Source organism: Camellia sinensis, chromosome 7 (assembly GCF_055761805.1).
Source record: "Camellia sinensis isolate YWXY chromosome 7, ASM5576180v1, whole genome shotgun sequence".
NCBI lineage: Eukaryota > Viridiplantae > Streptophyta > Magnoliopsida > Ericales > Theaceae > Camellia > Camellia sinensis.
The window spans coordinates 148,862,612-148,881,806 of record NC_138967.1 but is presented as its reverse complement, the minus strand read 5'-3'; the positions used below and the strand labels follow the sequence as shown (position 1 = coordinate 148,881,806).

The following is a 19,195-nucleotide window of genomic DNA, read 5'->3' as shown; positions in this document are numbered from 1 at the left end:
CACCCAGAAGGTGATCCAGAAGCATCCTTAAGACTTTTGCAGTCCTCAGAGGTGCAGAGCAGTGTAAACAGAGGCAACATGAGTATGGTGATGGATTTCCGAGCGAAGCCGAGCATGCATGCATTTGTCCCTCTTCCCGAGGCCTCTTTACTACTTTAGTAGCTTAGTTAATTTGTTTAATTAGTTAAGTGTTGTGTAATATTTAATTAGCTTATTAGTTAATTAATTTGTATTATTCTTTCAGTCCCTCCCTCGAGAGGGCGCAATTGTGTAATAAGCGTGCGTACGTGTGATGCATGTCTTCCAACCTCCACTTCTTTCTCCCTTTTACTTAACCGTTTATGATGGTTAGTTCCAGGGCACGTTTCAATTAGCATCTTTATGCTATGCATGTTTGCATCATTCATCTGTATTGCATGCATCGGGCTCGGCGCATCATACTAGTTGCATTGTATTTAAATTCCAAGTTGAATGCATGGGTTCCTCTATTTCAACTTGGAATTGAAATACAATGCAGTTAGTATGATGCGCCAAGCCCAGTGCATGCAAGACAAATGTATGGATGCACGCATGCATAGCATAAGGTATGCTAATTTAAATATGCCCTAATACTAACCATTGAAAGCAAGTAAATAAAAGGGAGAAAGAAGTAGGGGTTGGAAGACATACACACACTCACACGCACTTATTACACAATTGCCCTCGCTCGGAGGGTCCGAAAGAATAATACACAACCAAATAAATGATTAACTACTTAATTAATTATAGAACTTCTAATTGATTAACGAATTAAGTGCAGAAGGAAGATGGCCGCAGCCTTGCCTCGGAATGATGGGATGATGCATGCTCGATTCGTCTCGCCCGGAAACCCGGTACCATGCCACTGTTGCCTCTGTTTACACTGCCTTGCTCCTCTGATATTTATGAAAGCTTCCAGAGTCCTTCTAAATCACTCCCTGAGTGTTGTGGAGCGTCACCGGCCATAATTCAGTTCCACCGGCCATGGGAATAGGCTTATCGACCAAATATTGAACCACCGGCTGGACACTGATGGTCGGTCGGCACCAAAAGTGGTCGGCCGGCCATTTCTTCCTGCAGAGCCCTGTTTTGACAGCAGCAGAGGGCAGACAGTGCATGATATGGAATTTTCAAAGCAATGTGTGCATGGCCACTCTCCCTATCACGCTATGGGCTCAAGGGAGTTTGGTACTCGACCCTCGGACCACCAATCGCGCATTTCAATGCGTGATGGTCCAAGAAGTCAAGTATGCATTTCAATGTGAATGAATGCAACAAAACACATGAGTGCTACACGCCCTATCATCTTGAGATCAAGGACATCGGCGACCGAGGATTGAGGCGCGTTACGTCACTTTGAGTATGAACGCCCCTCATTCCTCATGCTTGGTTTGACACCCCAAACCAAGCAAAATGTAATGCAAGTATGCAATGTGACTCAAGTATGCAACATGTCTCAAGCATGCAATATAAGGCTAAGGTAACAAACATGCCAAGTGTAATGTGCCAAACATGCAAGATACAATGCAATGCAACCAATCACGCAAGCTAGGATATGGAATGCAACTAGCTAAACAACATGGAAACGTGCAAAGATGAGACAATGCAAGCATGAAACCAAAGTAATGCAACATGTCAAAACATGCAATGGTGGACTTAAACCGCAAAGGGAAGACCTTATCCTTGCCATAAACAGTGGCCAAAGATGATGCAAATGAAGGACAAATGCTCATGCAAACATGCACACCAATGGGCCTAAAGCTAAGGCACAAAAGGTAACTTTCAAGAACACTCAAAAGATGATAAGCATGGACATTAGACCAACATGTTAAACTCTGAAAATGCATAGAGGATGATGCCAAATCAACCATGTTATGCAAGTAAGGCATGTAATAATGACCAAAACTTGAAGCCAACAAAGGGGTCCAAACCATAGCTATGTCAACCAAACCCCAAAGGACCAAAATGGCTTAAAACAGTCCTAAGGCACTCCAAAACAAGACTAAAGCATGCATAGAACATGATCAAAACATGCCAAGAAATGGGCCCAAAACAAAGGGCATTCAAAGCCACAAAAGGGAGCATTGCTCTACACCCACCCCAACCAAACATGGCATGGATTATGTGATGAAAAACAGAGTTATAATATGCCAAAATAACCCCCAAAACCCACTTAGATGACCTCTAAATGATTTGAACAAAGAAGCATACACCAAGGCCCAAACATGGAGTATAAGTCCACAACTCTTCAAGGCATTGAAAGGGTAGCAAAGGCAAGCATGTAAGCATGAAACATGGACTGAAATGGTATAATAAGTGATTCAAATCACTGAAATAGCCTAGGTAATGCAAGCTAATGACTCACACACTCAAGGCTCACAAGCCAAAATGCAAAGAGGCTATACCAAACATGGCAAACATGATCAAATCAGCACCCAACAGACCTTAAGTATGATGAAATATGACCAAAAGCTTCATGAAGTCAAGCTAGAACATGCAAGCATGGAGGTCTAAAGACAAGATGCATTTCTAGGCAAAATGGAGGAATACAAGGCAAGTATATTATGCATGCAAGGGGTCAATAAACCAACATAGAAAAGAGGTAAAACATGCTAAATAAACTCCAAATAACCTCTGAAACAAGACCAAACAAAACTAAGCATGCATGTTACCCTTATGAGCCAAAAACATGAACAAATGAGACACAAAGGGAGAGGGGTGTCCCTCCCCTATGCAAGGCTTCAAAACCTCTTCTTCACCATTGAAAATCCCCTGGATTTCAGTGGTGAGAAGGCCAATGCACAAAAGCATTCAAAGCTCTACCAAAGAAGGCACAAAAGGGTCCAAACAAGGCCTAAGAGGAGGAGGTCGACCCCAAACACAAAAGAGACCTTAATGAAACATCTTAAGCATGAAAAATCAGAGTTTTTATCAGTTATACACAAAGCTCAAAATAGCATGCAAAGTGGGTTAAAAGCTAGTGCAAGATTGGGGAATATAAAGCAAAAGTGTTTACCCTTGAAGAACACTTCAAGAACAGCAAGTCCAGTCCCCTTTTTCTGATCAAAACCGACTCAAAACTCCAAGAACAAACTCTCAACACCTCCAAAATCGAGGTATGGTGTAATACTAGGTGTCTTAGTGCAAAACTAAGAACAAAACACCCTTTTAGGTCCTCTAACACACACAAATGAAAAGAGAGAGGGAGATATAGAGAGAGAGAGTGGTGTATATATCACATATATATCTGATTTTTGCTCAACCTCCTCAAAGGAGGGGGAAGGCTTCCTTTTATAGAGGAAGACAAAGTGCTAAGCTTCTAAGGGAAGCTAATACAAAAGGGTCAAGGGGGGCAAGCTTCTCAAGGAAGCTAACTCAAAGGTCCAAGCTTCTTAAGGAAGCTAAGACAAAGGTCCAAGCTTCCTCAAGAAGCTTGAGCAAAGGGTGCAATCTTTTCCAAGAAGCTTAGAACAAAAAGGTGCAAAAGGGGCAAATCCTCCATACACGTGTATGGAGGACAAGTCCGTGCACTCCAGCTGGCACAGCTGGCATGCACCATTCCTGAAAAAGGAAAAAAGGAGGTATCGGCCAAAAAAAGAGCCTATCGGCCAAATAAATGGCCGGCCGACCACACAAAGAGCTGATACACCTAACATAAGTGCCGACTGACCAAACATTTGGCCGATGGCAACAAAACAATGGCCGGTGGCCTCAAGCCATGGCCGGTGAGGTGTGGGGATGGCCAGCAGGCCATTCCCTGCCCCTCAAAAGCAAAATACAAGTATTTGGTGCAAAACCAAACACAAAACAGGCAAGTCGAGCGGTCTTGAGACAAGGCGCGTGGCCAAGACCTCCGAGAACTCAAGACGAACACGAACATAGATGATCACCGAGTGTTCAAACGGTGACGTCCAAGTCTTGAGGACGGTCAAAAATGGGGTGTCTTCAGGATGTTGAATATAGGTGTAGAAATATATCTTCGGAATAACTCTCTAGCAGGCTTTGAGAAAAATCCAGATATCCTTCCATGGGATAATTTACTCAAGTTAGACCTTTCTTATAACAGACTACAAGGACCGTTGCCAATACCACCATTATCCACCTGCTCTTATAGTGTCTCACACAACGGATTGACAGGAGAACTTCCACCATTGATCTGTCAATTGAGTTCTCTTTATGTTCTTGATTTGTCTAATAACAATTTGATTGGAACTATTCTTCCATGTTTGAGTAACTTCAGTGATTCTTTGAAAGTTCTAAATCTCAAAGGTAACAACTTTCAGGGTCCCATTCCTCACTCATACAATAGAGGAAACAAATTGAAGATGATTGACTTCAGTGATAATAAATTACAAGGGAAGGTGCCAAGATCATTGGCAAGTTGTACCGAGCTTGAGATTCTTGATCTCTCAAATAATCTGATCGACAATACATTCCCCTTATGGTTAGGAGATCTTACGAAGTTACAGGTTCTTATCTTGCGATCCAACAAATTCTATGGTGCTATAGGGAATCCCAAAATTAAGTTAGAGTTACCAAATTTGCACATCATTGACCTCTCTCATAATGGTTTTACTGGCGATTTGCCATCAAAATACTTTCAAAATTAGAATGCAGTGAAATTTTTTGATGTCGACAAGATGAAATATATGGACACAATCATTGAAGTTCGCACGAACAATGACATTTGGGGTGATGGCTATTGGTACACAATGAACATTACAAACAAAGGTGTAAATACAGAATATCAGGAGATCCTGAATATCTTCACTGTCATTGATCTCTCAAGCAACAAATTTGAAGGATTGATTCCAGAATTTATTGGAAACCTTAAGGGGCTTAAGCTGCTTAACCTTTCCAACAATAACCTTAATGGTGGAATCCCATCATGCTTCGGGAACCTAACAAACCTTGAATCTTTGGACCTTTCTCAAAACAAGCTCTAGGGAGAAATCCCCCAGCAACTAGCACTTCTCACTTTCCTTGAATTTTTAAATGTCTCAAATAACCATCTCACTGGACCTATTCCACATGGGAAACAATTCAACACATTCGAGAACAATTCGTACGAGGGGGATTCAGGATTGTGCAGAGACCCTTTATCAAGGAAATGTGGAAAGTTAGAGGAATCACCACCATTGAACTTAGAACAAGATAATGGTTCAACGTTCCCAAGTAAAGTTGAATGGATTTTCATATGCGCGGGATATGTGCGTGGGATAGTAGTTGGGATGGTTATTGGGCACAAAATAACCACAAGGTACCATGAATGGTTCATCGAGAATTTTGGAAGGAAATAGCGCAAGCTGAGCAGGGAGAAAAGGAGGGACACGAAAATCGAAGTTGATTATGTATTGTTTCACAAGTTATTTCCTTTGGGGCGCGTTTCTAAATTTATTGAATTATTTATGTATAATGCTTTCACGATATATTTATGAAATGTGTACTCTAGCTAGCTTCTACTTATAGAATGGCATAGATCGTCTTACCCAAAATTTCCATTCCCATGTATTAAAAGCACTCTCAATCACATAATTGTGTCGTGAGTTTTCTGTATTTTGAGATTCTTGACATAATTGTGTCTTGAGTTTTCTGTATTTTGAGATTCTTGGCATATCATATGGTTGATTGTTCATTAAGTACAGGGATCATGAGATTTTGGATATAGAGAATCTCTAACTTCATGGCAATACTACTATATGAATCATGTGAACATAAGGTAGGATTAGAAAAATTCCAGTAACCATCATGTATTTTTTGGGGCGAATTATATTAATGATTCCTTTAATTTGGGACTTGTGTTACTTTAATTCATAATATTTTAATTGTGATATATTTGACTCTTAGTTTTGAATCTCGTTCCAAATAAAAATAATTGAAGATATTGTTTCCTTTGCAAACAAAAAAAATGCTTCATTTCAAGGGCAAATTCATCAATTTGATAAAATATAAACTAATTTAATAAAAATAAATGTCAAAAAGTTAATTTTGAATTTTTAAAAATTATTTCTACCCACCAAACATAAAATTATATAAAAATAATAAATCTTTTACATTTTTATATTTTTACCTAATTAATTTTTAGTATGCGTTTGAATAATGATAATGTAATGGGTGATTGTTTTTATTGATGTTTTTGGATAATTATCATGTAATAGATGGTTGTTTTTGTTGTTAACAAATATTTTTGGATGGTCATAATGAAATGGATGATTATTAGGCTTTTTTTAGTAGTGGTAGTAATAGTAGTTTGAACTTCCACCCTGAATAATTTGAAATTATGTTTTTTTTTTATTTTTTTTTGTTACTATTATATTTTTGGAATACTATGAATATGCTAGGCATTTAAGTTGTGCAATTTTTTTCCCCCTAATAAATATTGTATGTTGTGTACTTGAAACAAAACTTTGAAGAATGTGACTCAGATAAGGCTCGTCATATTTCAAATAATTCGACTATAGCAAGATTTGTTCAAAGTTCCAAATTAGCCCATACATATTAGTACAGTGGGCTGGTCTGGGATTTGAATTTTGTTTAGGGTTGGATTTGGGATAGCCGAATTAGGCTCAATACGGGGCCACGTTTTACGAACCGACTCTTTCGAGTACGCAGCACAAATTTTCTAAAATCAACAAATTGGGAAGACTTCCAACCCAGCACCCAAAATTAGGAAGTTGGGCGACCAAGTTTTCAACAAACTTCTATCCTTGAAAAGTCTCCAACTCCAAATTAAGACTATCAAAATCCATACGGGGAAGAAAAGAAAAGAAACTGCTAAGGATCTATTTAGAAGTGCAATTTGAGCAGGTTGAAAGGTTGTCCAAGTTCAGTCTAAGTTATGTTGAGAGATGGTCAGATCCACCTAAGTACAAATTGTAACCTGAGATTCTCTATTCAAGGCCGAGGTTCTACTATTAACCCCAAAAAAATATACATACTATATGCATCTTTACCTTAAACTATTAAATTATAAAATACTAGCGTATGCCCGTGCCTGAAGGCACGGTGTAAATAATATTGAGATTAGAATATAATTGTAATCCCAACCCTTCAATATAAAAACACTTTCACGAGGCAAACTAATAAATAGACAAATATCATTGTATATGAGCCAATATGCAAAAACACTTTGATGAACACTGTGATATTGTTTTTTGCACATAAACTGCGTCATACAGACAACATAAATGCTTCACTAAAACAATGAATAGAACTCACTTGAGAAGATGGGATGCCATCAGCAACTCAAGCTCTCCACCCCATACATAAGGTTTTCGAATTCTTTCCACATACGCATCAAAGTCTCCTTCAATGAACCTAAAACCCATGAAGAGAATGAATAAACACTTGCATTCAAATTTAACCATGTGCAATAACACTACCTATACACTTATCAAAAAGCTCACCATTCAGTCTCTTTCCGCCTCGTTAAGACTTCATCCAGAACCTACAAATCACAATAACTAATGTACTTCAAAAAAAATAAAAATCAAGTTAAACCATACCTATTGTTTTCAATGTGTTTGATGGAGGAAGTCTTGAATTGCAGCAAAGGAAAAGGTTGTACACAACTAAATTATCAATCTCAAGGGAAAAGGTTAATTTAAAGGCTTGATTTGAACTCACCTAAAGAAGCAAGCAGCTGGCAGTTAACAGAAGCAAGTGGTCTACCACGACCCCTTTTGGAAGAAGAGGACTCAAAAGAAGAAGAAGAAGAAGGAAAAGGAGGTGAGAAAGAAAAACCTGGTGGTGGTGATGATATAGATGGCAGTTTCAAGTTACCATCTGATTCATACTTTCGTGGCCTCCCTTTCTTCTTCACAAAGATAATATAAAAAATCTATATCCAGATTCTTTGTAAAAAATCTATATATAAATAAAAAAATCTATACAATCTATATCTAAATAAAATCTATACAATCTATATCCAAAACTAATCCATATTCTTCTGCATTATCTCAAATAAAATAAAAATATACTCACAAATAAAAATTCAAAAAGCAAACTCTTTGCTTGGCAATTCAACAACAAACTCTAACTAACTTAATTCCCCCATGATTTACAAATCAATATAGCCCCAAAACCCCCATTTACTTTGTCCAAAAACCCAAATCACCCATTCAGATTCATTTTGCTTCCAAGCTTGAACTGAAAATTCTGAATACTTTTGAAAATTCTAAATAAAATTGGAATATTTGTTAAGCAATACATGACCATAAGCAAAATATCCAACCAACACCTTGCCACAACAAAAAGAAAATTTATCACAGCTTACCAATCCTCACTCCCAAAGAAAGAAAGAAAAAACAATAGAAAAACACAAAAAAAACCCAATAAATATAAAAAAACTTCATATCAGTATTTCAAAAGTATTTAGCAAACTCATAAGTGTTTAGAATTAGAATGCACCAGAAACAACAATAATGCCTTTGTGTGATTTTTTTTGGTTGATAAATAATGCCTTTCATTGTGAATGTGACATTTGATGTTTGAGGTTTTTATATTGGTACAAAACTTGGACAATGCACTGTTGTTATGAGATTCAATTTGTCCTGTTTTTGTTTTGAAACAAAACAGCATGGTGAAGGACCTTTGGTAAAACATCTTACATTTTTTCTCTACTCTTTCATTCTCTTCAACACTGCACCTCATTACCAAATTCTGGATACTAATCTTAAAATGCAAACTCCCATAGAGAGAGTGAGAATATTTTACAGAGCAACAATATGAAAGTAATTTAAAAACCCAAGTACTCCATTTCAGCCTTTATCTCATCCACTCAGCCAAAGAAAATGCACTTTAAACTCTGGATACTAATCCTATGCTTGCTTGCCCTTGTTTACTAGCAGGGTTATAATAACAGAAAAAAAACCAAACAAAGAAAAGATAACCCCGCTCTTGAAATCATAGAGAATGTTAAGCTCTTTGTGATATTCACTTCTTTCATAATGAGTGAGAATATTTTACAGAGCAACAACAACATGAAAGTAGTTAAAAAACCCAAGTACTCCATTTCAGTTTAAAAAATTCTTAGAATCTGAAACCAACAGATTCTGTAAATATTTAACCATATTTATAACTTGAGAAGTATGAAATCCATCTATAAATACCATATTTATAACTTGAGAAATATGAAATCCATCTATAAATACCAAATCTGAAATCCATCGATTAGCAGTAAACTTGATAAATCTAACCATATTTATAACATCTAATAAACAAATCTGAAATCTAACCAAATATGAAATCCATGTATTGACTAATTCATGAAAACATGGTACTTAATTAACTTTAGATAGTGGTAAATAAATGCGATAATTTGTGTACTTACAGCATCATAGACTTGATTTGCTCTGGTTTCCATGTTAGCAAAAACTCCTAGATACTAGATCCATTCTGCTCTCTGAGAAATGACAATATTAAATTGGCTATCTGATCCATCACCACCATGGTTACATAACTTCCTAGTAAATCATATGTTCATGCATACATCAAGTGGCAATGTACATTTGAATTGCTCATATCCAAATGTTAGAACTGCTTGATGATAGACAATTCATTTACTTCTAAATTGCAGTTAATGCACTCAACTGGTTAGAGCTTAGAAGTCAGAACATAGCAAGTTTCAACTACAATACAACTAATCATAAAATTAATCACAAAAGATACACGGGAAACAAATATAACTACAGATATTAAACATTGGAGCTAGTTTCGTCCAAAATAAAAACAGATTATATAAAATAAGTATGCAACTAAAAGTATAAGACAACTAAAAGTAATTTACTCAATTATCATGATAAACAATAAGTATGCAACCCATTATATAAAATCTAGAGCCAGCATTATGCATCCATGAGTTCAAATTTGTGTTTAAAGAGTAAGATAACAATTTCAATGGAGATAAGAGTCATGGACTAACCCATTGAATGGCCAAAAACATGGGCTTTTCTGCAACCCAAATGATCCATTAGGGCTATTGCATCTTTTGCCATGGTTCTTGTTCTGCACACAACAAAAATAAATTCTTTGAGGAGTACATCCACTATTCCAGCAGCTAGGAAACAATTTAAAACACCACCTCAACTGGTCCTCAAAGGCTAAAAGTTGTAATAGGCTCAGATTCTACCTTTACCCATATCATAGTTTCAACAACAATAAAACTAATCATAAAATTAATCACAAAAGATACACGGGAAACAAATATAACTACAGATATTAAACATTGGAGCTAGTTTCGTCCAAAATAAAAACAGATTATATAAAATAATTATGCAACTAAAAGTATAAGACAACTAAAAGTAATTAACTCAATTATCATGATAAACAATAAGTATGCAACCCATTATATAAAATCTAGAGCCAGCATTATGCATCCATGAGTTCAAATTTGTGTTAAAGAGTAAGATAACAATTTCAATGGAGATAAGAGTCATGGACTAACCCATTGAATGGCCAAAAACATGGGCTTTTCTGCAACCCAAATGATCCATTAGGGCTATTGCATCTTTTGCCATGGTTCTTGTTCTACACACAACAAAAATAAATACTTTGAGGAGTACATCCACTATTCCAGCAGCTAGGAAACAATTTAAAACACCACCTCAACTGGTCCTCAAAGGCTAAAAGTTGTAATAGGCTCAGATTCTACCTTTACCCATATCATAGCTTCAACAACAATAAAACTAATCATAAAATTAATCACAAAAGATACACGAGAAACAAATATGACTACAGATATTAAACATTGGTGGGAAAATGTCCAGACAGACGACTGGATAGATTCAATCGCCCTTTTTAAAATTTAAAATTCAAAAATTATTTTCAAAATTCATAGCTAAATAAATTTTATTTTTTCAAAACTCAATATACAATTTCACAACCAAATCACAACTCTAAAAAAAAAAAAAATCATAATACCAAAATTAAACCAACACACAACCTCAGTTTTCCCCCCTGTAGAGGTAACTTTGCTTGCCTCTTTCTCTTTCTCACTTTTGAGGGGTAATGGTCTGAAAAGCAAGAATGTATGGAAATAATTCGATTTTAGGCTTTATTTGGTTTAGTTTTTTAAATAAATTTTAAGTTACATTTAAAAAAATAAGTTGTTAAAAGAATTTAAAGAATTAAAAATTTATTTGGTTATGAATTTTAAAAATAAATTTGAGTTAATTTTAATTTTATTATTTTATTTTTAATTGAATAGGTAAGTGTGAAAGAAAATTTAATTGATTGATATGTAGAATATAAAAAAATAAGAGAAAAAAGAGAAAAAAATATTAATTGATTTATTAATAACAAAAAAAAAGAGGTGAGAGAAAAGTAAGTTTTGAATTGCATTTTAAAAATTTATTAATCGAACAAACTTTTTTTTATTTTTTTGATTCAACTCATATTTTAAAAACTAAACCAAACAAATAGAAAGTGCAATATAATAGCTCTATCAAAAAACTGCTTTTTTTAGACTATATGTAATTCTTTCATCATATAATTTTGTCTAATTAAATTTTAAATTTAGATAAAAAAAAATTGATTTGATATGAACTATTTTAATATTTTTTTAACAATTTTTTTTATTTTCTCACTCTATTTTTCAAAAAATTTGAATCAAATTTAATAAAAAAGATTATCTTTTTAAATATTTAATGTTGTCAAATTAAAACAAAAGATTTGATGAGTTTATATTTTGATAAATAATGACTCTTCTTCAATTTGAACCATTGATGAAGGGGTTTGGTAATGATTTTTTAAGCATTTTTTATCAAATTTAATTTGAAAAGAGAAAAAGAGAAAACGGGTGATTGTTGAAAAATAGAATTTGGTACACAATATAGTAAGGCCTAATATGAAAACTTGCTTTTAAATTATATCACATCTCTAATTTTTTTTAATGTATTTTTAAAAAAATAAAAAAATTAACTTTTGACTAATTTTTCAAAACAACCATACGAAAGCAAATAAACAAAATTCACATTGAACTTTATTGGATTGTCGGACGGAGGTACTAAAGCTTGTTATTCAAAATTTCATTCGATTTGTTTATCTTTTAATAATAATAATTGCATTCTCAATTTTCAATCTATACTATAAAAAGGGTTCATATAATAAATTTAAAAGATAAATAAAAAAATATTGAAAATTTTAATGCATATTTACCTTTCAATCAAGATATTAATTTCTTATTTAAATTTCTCTTTGATCAATCAAATATTTAACCTTTACTTAAATTTAAAAAAATAAAATAATAAGAGACTAAAAACTTTTAATCATTTTTAATTTTTCATGACTTGAGGTTAAATTGAACAGCAATTAAAATTATTCTACCAAAGAAGAAGAAAATGAAGGCCTCAGAATTGCAGAAAAGTCAGCAAGGCTTTTTAAAGCCATTCGGTCCCGAAAGATGGTGTTATTGTTTTTCTGATATCCTCAGTGGCCAAAACCATATCAACAAAGCAGATCAAAACTAATAGCAGAGAAGAGAGGAATACAAAACCATATCCTCAGTGTTATTGATCAAAACTATATATATATCTGTTTTTTGAATTCCCAAATGATAATAGTAGAAACTCAAACAACAGAGACACACCAAACATTTTATCAAACACTTAATAAGCAAGGAATATAGAACCAAATGATAGAAAATGGGTTGATTTTGCGAAACCCAAACCCAAACCCAAAATCAAAATCAAATTCGTGAAACCCAACCAACTCTTCATAAAAGTGTAAGAAAAATCAAATTCTCATATATTAATACAGAAAAATCAACAATACTCACAGGGCTGGTATGAAGATGAATGATTTTGCGAATCGTTCTTTTGATGATCTCTGTGATGATCGATTGATGATCTCTGTGGCTATGGGCTGGCATGTGAAGCGCCTCACCGAAAACAAAAATCTGAAGCGCCTCACCTCATGAAAACAAAAAATCTGATCTTGAATCTCATGAAACCCCAAAAATCGAATCCGATCTCGAATCAAAACCCTCCTGAGATCGGTCTCCAACATCGTTCTGGTCATCGGGATTTGAAGAGAAATGTCCATCTCTGGCGATGTTGATGACTCTTTCGAATGTGGAAGCCATTCCTTTTGCAGTGGCTAATTGAAGGGGGTTGGGTCTACAGCTAGGGAATGGGTTCTGATGGAGAGAGAGAGAGAGAGAGAGAGAGAGAGAGAGAGAGAGAGGAAGGGTTGTGTGTTCAAAATTTGAAAATTGAAACAAAGAGAGATTTTGAGCAGAGAGTAGCACGTGAGCTGAGAGACATTTTGAACCATTAGATCCTGATTGTAATTGATATCAGCCCTTGGATTGAGTAAGCCATTTTCAGCCATTGGATTGAAGCAATCTAAAGGTCCAAATTTTGACACATATATATTTTCAGTTTTGAATTCAAAATAGCCCTTCTATTGTTATATAGACTAGCGTATGCCCGTGCTTGAAGGCACGGTGTAAATATTATTGGGATTAGAATATAATTGTAATCCCAACCCTTCAATATAAAAACACTTTCACGAGGCAAACTAATAAATAGACAAATATCATTGTATATGAGCCAATATGCAAAAACACTTTGATGAACACTGTGATATTGTTTTTTGCACATAAACTGCTTCATACAGACAACATAAATGCTTCACTAAAACAATGAATAGAACTCACTTGAGAAGATGGGATGCCATCAGCAACTCAAGCTCTCCACCCCATACATAAGGTTTTCGAATTCTTTCCACATACGCATCAAAGTCTCCTTCAATGAACCTAAAACCCATGAAGAGAATGAATAAACACTTGCATTCAAATTTAACCATGTGCAATAACACTACCTATACACTTATCAAAAAGCTCACCATTCAGTCTCTTTCATAAGTCTACCTGAATGGTGAGCTTTTTGATAAGTGTATAGGTAGTGTTATTGCACATGGTTAAATTTGAATGCAAGTGTTTATTCATTCTCTTCATGGGCTTTAGGTTCATTGAAGGAGACTTTGATGCGTATGTGGAAAGAATTCGAAAACCTTATGTATGGGGTGGAGAGCTTGAGTTGCTAATGGCATCCCATCTTCTCAAGTGAGTTCTATTCATTGTTTTAGTGAAGCATTTATGTTGTCTGTATGAAGCAGTTTATGTGCAAAAAACAATATCACAGTGTTCATCAAAGTGTTTTTGCATATTGGCTCATATACAATGATATTTGTCTATTTCTTAGTTTGCCTCGTGAAAGTGTTTTTATATTGAAGGGTTGGGATTACAATTATATTCTAATCCCAATATTATTTACACCGTGCCTTCAAGCACGGGCATACGCTAGTCTATATAACAATAGAAGGGCTATTTTGAATTCAAAAACTGAAAATATATATGTGTCAAAATTTGGACCTTTAGATTGCTTCAATCCAAGGGCTGAAAATGTCTTACTTAATCCAAGGGCTGAGATCAATTACAATCAAGATCTAATGGTTCAAAATGTCTCTCAGCTCAGGTGCTCCTCTCTGCTCAAAATCTCTCTTTGTTTCAATTTTCAAATTTTGAACACATAACCCTCCCTCTCTCTCTCTCTCTCTCTCTCTCTCTCTCTCTCTCTCTCTCTCTCTCTCCATCAGAACCCATTCCCTTGCTGTAGACCCAACCCCCTTCAATTAGCCACTGCAAAAGGAATGGCTTCCACATTCGAAAGAGTCATCAACATCGCCAGAGATGGACATTTCTCTTCAAATCCCGATGACCAGAATGATGTCGGAGACCGATCTCAGGAGGGTTTTGATTCGAGATCGGATTCGATTTTTTGGGTTTCATGAGATTCAAGATCAGATTTTTTGTTTTCATGAGGCGAGGCGCTTCAGATTTTTGTTTTCGATGAGGCGCTTCACATGCCAGCCCATAGCCATAGAGATCATCAATCGATCATCACAGAGATCATCAAAAGAACGATTCGCAAAATCATTCATCTTCATACCAGCCCTGTGAGTATTGTTGATTTTTTTGTATTAATATATGAGAATTTGATTTTTCTTACACTTTTATGAAGAGTTGGTTGGGTTTCACGAATTTGATTTTGATTTTGGGTTTCGCAAAATCAACCCATTTTCTATCATTTGGTTCTATATTCCTTGCTTATTAAGTGTTTGATAAAATGTTTGGTGTGTCTCTGTTGTTTGAGTTTCTGCTATTACCATTTGGGAATTCAAAAAATAGATATATATGTATATATAGTTTTGATCAATAACACTGAGGATATGGTTTTGTATTCCTCTCTTCTCTGCTATTAGTTTTGATCTGCTTTGTTGATATGGTTTTGGCCACTGAGGATATCAGAAAAACAATAACACCATCTTTCGGGACCGAATGGCTTTAAAAAGCCTTGCTGACTTTTCTGCAATTCTGAGGCCTTCATTTTCTTCTTCTTTGGTAGAATAATTTCAATTGCTGTTCAATTTAACCTCAAGTCACGAAAAATTAAAAATGATTAAAAGTTTTTAGTCTCTTATTATTTTATTTTTTTAAATTTAAGTAAAGGTTAAATATTTGATTGATCAAAGAGAAATTTAAATAAGAAATTAATATCTTGATTGAAAGGTAAATATGCATTAAAATTTTCAATATATTTTTTTATCTTTTAAATTTATTATACGAACCCTTTTTATAGTATAGATTGAAAATTGAGAATGCAATTATTATTATTAAAAGATAAACAAATCGAATGAAATTTTGAATAACAAGCTTTAGTACCTCCGTTCGACAATCCAATAAAGTTCAATGTGAATTTTGTTTATTTGCTTTCGTATGGTTGTTTTGAAAAATTAGTCAAAAGCTAATTTTTTTATTTTTTTAAAAATACATAAAAAAAAATTAGAGAGGTGATATAATTTAAAAGCAAGTTTTCATATTAGGCCTTACTATATTGTGTACCAAATTCTATTTTTCAACAATCACCCGTTTTCTCTTTTTCTCTTTTCAAATTAAATTTGATAAAAAATGCTTAAAAAACAGGGCCGGCCCTGAGTTCGTCGGGGCCTAAGGCGAATTTCAGAAATGCCATCTGATTTTTGAAATCCTGTCTATATCTATATATATAAATTATTCTTTCATTTTGAATAATTTACTAATGATTGCTTATATGTTGAGTAAAAGTTTTTTTTCATAATTATACAAACATTCTTTGTCAATTATGCAAGAAGTTTTTTTTTTTTTAATTACATAAACATTCTTGGTCAATTATGAAATAGGTTTTTTTGTAATTATGCAAATATTCTTGGTCAATTATGAAACATAAATATTTACTTTTCAATAAATTACAAATACACTCATAAAATTTGTTTAAAATATGAATCATTCCTATAATATTAGAAATTACAATTATTGTTTATTATAAATTTTAATTTAACACAATACCCAAGGAAAAAAAACTATTCTCCTATACAATAATAAATTATCAAAATTTTTTATTGAAAAATATTTCTCATATCATGAAAATTTGTTAATTGACTTAATGATTTATTTATTAACAAAATGGTTAATTGAAAAATATTTTTCATATCATCAAAAATTGTTAATTACTTATGAATAAAATTAATCATTTATTATGCGAGTATGATTTATTTATTAATAAAATTAGTCATTATATGGATGTATTTTCTTCTGCTCCTTTATTAGTTCAGTCATTTATCTTAGTAATTTTTTTTAGACGGGAGAATTATCTTAGTATTTGTTTTATAATTATCTGTTGAGAAAAGTTACACACCATGATTTTGTTTTTGGTTTTTTTTTTATTTATAAATTCGAAAGAAATGTTAAAAACTCATAAATTCACTCAAAATGATATTGTAATAGAATTGGGATAGACATCATTGGGTGTATAACAAATAAAAAAATGATACATATCATACCACATAATTCTATCATATATTTAATGATTTATTCTTTTCAATTTCATAAAACAGTAGTCAAAATTTAAAATTAAAAAAAATTATTAAAATATAAAATTTAAATATACTGTAATAATAGTCCGTACCTTGCACAGGCCTATGTAAACTAATATATATATAAGAACTATTTACCTGCTTGAGGTTCATCTTTTGTTTTCGATTTTGTCCTTTCATTTTCAATAATTTACTAATGGTGGTCTATATGTTAACTGAAAGTTTTTTTTCGTAATTACGCAAACATTCTTGGTCAATTATGAAATATAAATCTTTTATTTTTCAACAAATTACAAATACACTCGTAAGGTTTATTTGAAAAATGAATCAGTTTTATAATACTAAAAATTACAACTATTGTTTGTTATAAATTTTAATTTAACACAATGCTCAGGAAAAAAAAAAAAAAACTATTCTTCTATGCAATAATAAATTATCAAAACTATTTATTAAAAAATATTTATCATATCATTAAAAATTGTTAATTGATTTAATGATTTATTTATTAACAAAATGGTTAACTGAAAAATATTTTTCATATCATTAAAAATTGTTAATTTACTTAATGATTTACTTATTAATAAAATTGATCATTTGTTATACGAGTATGATTTATGTATTAATAAAATTAGTCATTTATATATATATATATATATATATATATATATGTATTTTCTTACACGTTTTTATTAGTTCAGTGAATTATCGTAGTAATTTTTTTAGAAGGGAGAATTATCTTAGTATTTGTTTTATATTTATCTGTTGCGAAAAACTATACACCATAATTTTTTTTTTTATAAATTTGGAAGAAATGTTAAAGACTCATAAATTCACCCAAAATGATATGGTAATAGAATTGGAGTCTACATCATCAAAAAATGATACATATACCACATAATTTTATGATATATCTAATGATTTATTTTATTCAATTTCATAAAACAATAGTTGAAATTTTTAAAAAATTATCAAAATATAAAACTTAAACATACTGTAACAACAGCACGGGGCTTTTTTAAACTAGTATATATATATTGTATGGTTGGGGTTTAATTTTGTTAAGGGCGAATTAGTCCTTTTAGGGGCTTGTGTTTAATTGTAATACATTTGATTCTGAATTTTGAATCTTATTTTAAATAAGAACAATCAAAGATATTTTCTTTACAAATGGTCTATTTTAAGGACAAAGTCGTTAGACAATTTATTTTGTGGTGGTTAACTTGTATGTATGTTTGAAATGTAATAGTCTTTTTTTTTAATGAATAATGTTATAACTTTATTGGTTATAAAGTTGTGTTTAGTTTGGTTTTTACAATCTATTTTCAATTTGTTTAAGAAATTAAAAATTAAATTGGTGAAAAAAAATTAAAAACACATCATATTTATATAATTTTATCTTTTGACAGAGTAGAAATAATTTTTTTAAATAATGTTTTTTGATATCTTTATTTTGTTATATTAGTTTTTATGTTTTCAAAAGTCAAACATGGTGAAATATTTGAGATCCTTATTAAACTAATCTATTAAATCAAGAAATCTAAAATTAAAAATATTTTGTATATTAAACATATTTATTACACATTAAAAGTCCAATAACCATCCATTACATGATAACCATCCAAAAATATCTGTTAACAACAAATATAACTATCTATTACATGGTAATCATCCGAAAACATCAACAAATACAACCGCTCATTACATGATCATCATCCAAACATATATTAAAAATTAATTTGGTAAAAAAATAAAAATAATAAAAATGTAAAAGATTTATCATTTTTATATAATTTTATCTTTGGTGTGTAGAAATAATTTTTAAAAATTTAAAAATATTTTTTTAATATTTATTTTTGTCAAACTAATTTATATTTTATCAAATTGACTATTTTGCCAATAGTATCTTCAATTGTTCTTATTTAGAACGAGATTCAAAATTCATGATCAAATGTATCACAATTGAAAAGTCATGAACCAAAATGATGCAAGTCCCAAATTATAGGGATCATTAGTGTAATTTACTATTTTTTTTTAAAAAAATCTGAGTTCGATGATGGGACACGAAAAGCTCAATTCATTGGGATAGGTGATATGCATTCTTATGGAAATGGATATACAAGTCCACCTTCTAGACTCATTTTCTAGGTCTAACGATATGTAATTTTTATAATTAGACTTGAAAATTGAGTCTAATTTTTAAACTTGTATAGTAATGTCCTCATAACTTTTACATTGTTTTTTTTTTTAGTGAATTTTTGTAAAA

The 19,195-nt window shown here is 32.4% G+C and overlaps 2 non-coding genes and 1 pseudogene across 2 annotated transcripts; 2 read left to right on the top strand and 1 right to left on the bottom strand.

Moving 5' to 3' along the window:
- The first annotated feature begins 3,968 nt into the window (after positions 1-3,968).
- On the top strand, positions 3,969-4,628 carry LOC145796202 (receptor like protein 27 pseudogene; annotated as a pseudogene).
- Positions 4,629-12,360: 7,732 nt separating this feature from the next.
- Positions 12,361-12,454, bottom strand: LOC114315366 (small nucleolar RNA SNORD96 family). The gene has a single exon (XR_003647760.2). It is a non-coding gene; the product is annotated as a small nucleolar RNA SNORD96 family (small nucleolar RNA).
- A 2,855-nt stretch (positions 12,455-15,309) lies between these two features.
- LOC145796488 (small nucleolar RNA SNORD96 family) lies at positions 15,310-15,403 on the top strand. The gene has a single exon (XR_014336955.1). It is a non-coding gene; the product is annotated as a small nucleolar RNA SNORD96 family (small nucleolar RNA).
- Positions 15,404-19,195: the final 3,792 nt, after the last annotated feature.